The 2,727-nt window shown below is 42.2% G+C and overlaps 1 non-coding gene across 1 annotated transcript; it reads left to right on the top strand.

Annotated features, from left to right (window-relative positions):
* The first annotated feature begins 1,997 nt into the window (after window positions 1-1,997).
* On the top strand, window positions 1,998-2,139 carry LOC124093700 (U4 spliceosomal RNA). Its single transcript, XR_006852037.1, has one exon. It is a non-coding gene; the product is annotated as a U4 spliceosomal RNA (small nuclear RNA).
* Window positions 2,140-2,727: the final 588 nt, after the last annotated feature.

Raw genomic sequence — 2,727 nt, forward strand, 5'->3', positions numbered from 1 at the left:
CTCCCTCTCGACTCTGGGCGTCTATGCGCACAAAGCCCCTTCCTCCCCCCAGGCTCTGTACACAGTGGGAGCCAGTTCTTGTCACTGGGAGCCATCAGCCTGCTGCCAGTTCTCCTGCCAGATGTCCTCGCCCACTGCTCAGGCTTTGTTGTCCTGCCCTGCCTTCCTGGTGATCTCTGGCTTAAATTAGGCGAGGGGCAGAGTGGTGCCAGGCTCCTCTGCTTTGAGGAGCCCAGCCTCAGATCTTCCAAAACTTCTCCCTGGAGAGGAGGAGCAGCTTCACTGGTTAGCAGTCTTCTTTCCTGGATCAGAAGGAAACATTTCAAATTCAGAAAAGCAACCCAAATCCCATTGCTGCTGTGAGGGCAGGAGAGAGGAGGGTTAGAAAGGGTTCTGGCTGCGAGGAGCCACTCATCACAGCAGCACCAGCTGCCACATGCACACTGTGCTATAAACACAGTGCTTTATATTTGCAGTGAAACAGCCAAGAGAGCATCAGTCTCATTTTTCCAGATGGGAATACTGAGGCCCAAGAAGCAAAGTTATTTGTTTCTCCTCTCAATGACCAGAACCCAGGTTACCCATACTAGACCACCTCTTCTCATGGAAAGGCAAAACAGCACCTCCTACCATGAATCCAATTCCTTTTGCATATAGGGTGCAATGCCAGAATCAGTGAAGTGTGTTTGGTTTTTCTGACTCCAGAGTTTATAGCTAATTGGCAGGGACAGGTCAAATACAGGTGGAAAAGGTTTTAGATAGCTTGCAGAAAGGAATTCCAAAGAGGACAGATCAATAAAGAGCAAATGGAAGAGGTGACTTGCCAAGCAGAAGTGGGGGGAAAATGCACTTATCAGCAAACCCAGACTGGCCTTCCATAGTCCATTCTCCACAAGAGCCAGAGGAACCTCTTTTTTTTTTTTTTTAATTATATTACCTTATTTTTGTGGTACTGGAGATTGAACCCAGGAGTTCTCTATCACTGAGCTATATCCCCAGCGCTTTTTTAATTTTTTACTTTGAGACAGAGTATCACCAAGTTGCCCAGGCTGGCCTCAAATTTGTAATCCTTATAACAAAATTGAATCTGCTGGAAAGAAATTGGGAAAACAATTCCATTCACAATAACCTCAAAAAATGAAATACCTAGGAATAAATCTAACCAAGGAGGTGAAAGACCTTTACCATGAAAACTATAGAACATTGAAAAAGGTATTGAATAAACTTAGAAGATGAGAAGACTTCCCATGTTCATGGATAGGCAGAATTAATGTTATTTAAATGACCATATTACCAAAAACAGTGTACAGAAATGCAATCCCCATCAAAATACCAATGACATTCTTCATAGAACTAGAAAAAACAGTCGTAAAACTCATTTGTTTTCTCTCATAATGTGGAGACTGGAGAGGCATTATTCCCTGAGCTTTAGGGTCCTATGGAGTAAGTCATTGCCTGGGCCTATATGCTGGAGTGTTGACCCTTGTTTTCTTCTAGGAGTTGCATCGGTTCTGGTCTAATTCCTAGGTTTTGAATTGATTTTTGTGCAGGGGGAGAGAGAAGGGTCCACTTTCACTCTCCCACATGTGGATAACTCAGGAAAATGGGGATAAGTTCTCATGAAAATAAAAAAAAATATTGTCCAGTCCACTCATGTTTTTCTCTTGCTGGTTATATCACAATCCTGGGGTTGCTTTGATACTTTAATACCTGTCTTCTGTATTAAAGCTATTAAAATATTAAAAAAAAAAAAAACCACTTGTGATCCTCCTGCCTCAGACTTCCAAGTTGCTGGGCTGACGGGGGTGCACCACACGTGGGCTCCAGAGGGGCCTTTCCGTATGTGTGGGTGTGTGTATGTCTGTATTTACACATGTCCTTATGGAGATATAGACAGGTCTTCATAAAATGTGAATTATGTCATTTTCCTGCTCAAAGCTCACCTTCGCTTTCTGCTTTCTCATAATTAATTCCAGTTTTGCAGCTATAATTTAAAAAGCTTTGTGCAGTGGCAGTGTTGTAGCTGATGAGGTTTATCTGAGGTATGATCATTGATAATTGAAAACCTTTCTCAATAACCTGCCATGATGACTTGAAATACAGTGGGCATCAGCAAATTTTTGACAGTCTCTATGGAGACTGGATTTTTCAAATATGGTCTTCCATGCTGGGTGCAGTAGTGCACACCTGAAATTCCAGTAACTCAGGAGGATAAGGAAGGAGGATCACAAATTCAAGGTTAGCCTCAGCAGTTTAGTAAACCCTAAGCAACTTAGTGAAACCCTGTCTCAAAATAAAAAATAGAAAGGACTAGGAATGTGGCTCAGTGGTAAAGCACCTCTGGGTACAATACCCAGTACAAAAACCCTACATGGGGGCTGTGGTTGTGGCTTAGTGGCAGAGCGCCTGCCTCGCACATGTGAGGAACTGGTTCAATCCTCAGCACCACATAAAAATAAATAAACAAAATAAAGATATTAAAAAAAAAACCCTACATGATCTAGGTTTCTTATTACCTGAAATTCTCTTGTTATTCAATTTATTTCCTTGGTTATCATATACATCTCCTCAGCGGAATGTAAACTTCACAGGGACAAAGGTCTCACCTGCTCTGTTTACTGTTCTATTTTTGGTATGTGGAACTGGGCCGAATTCACCATAGCTGCTCAATGAAAAGTTATGAAAAGATGGTAAAATGAAAAGAGGCAGGTGGGATTTTGTTTTGGA

Source organism: Marmota monax, unplaced genomic scaffold, assembly GCF_021218885.2.
Source record: "Marmota monax isolate L192 unplaced genomic scaffold, Marmota_monax_Labrador192_F-V1.1 WCK01_AAM20220418_F8-fsc00092, whole genome shotgun sequence".
Lineage (NCBI taxonomy): Eukaryota > Metazoa > Chordata > Mammalia > Rodentia > Sciuridae > Marmota > Marmota monax.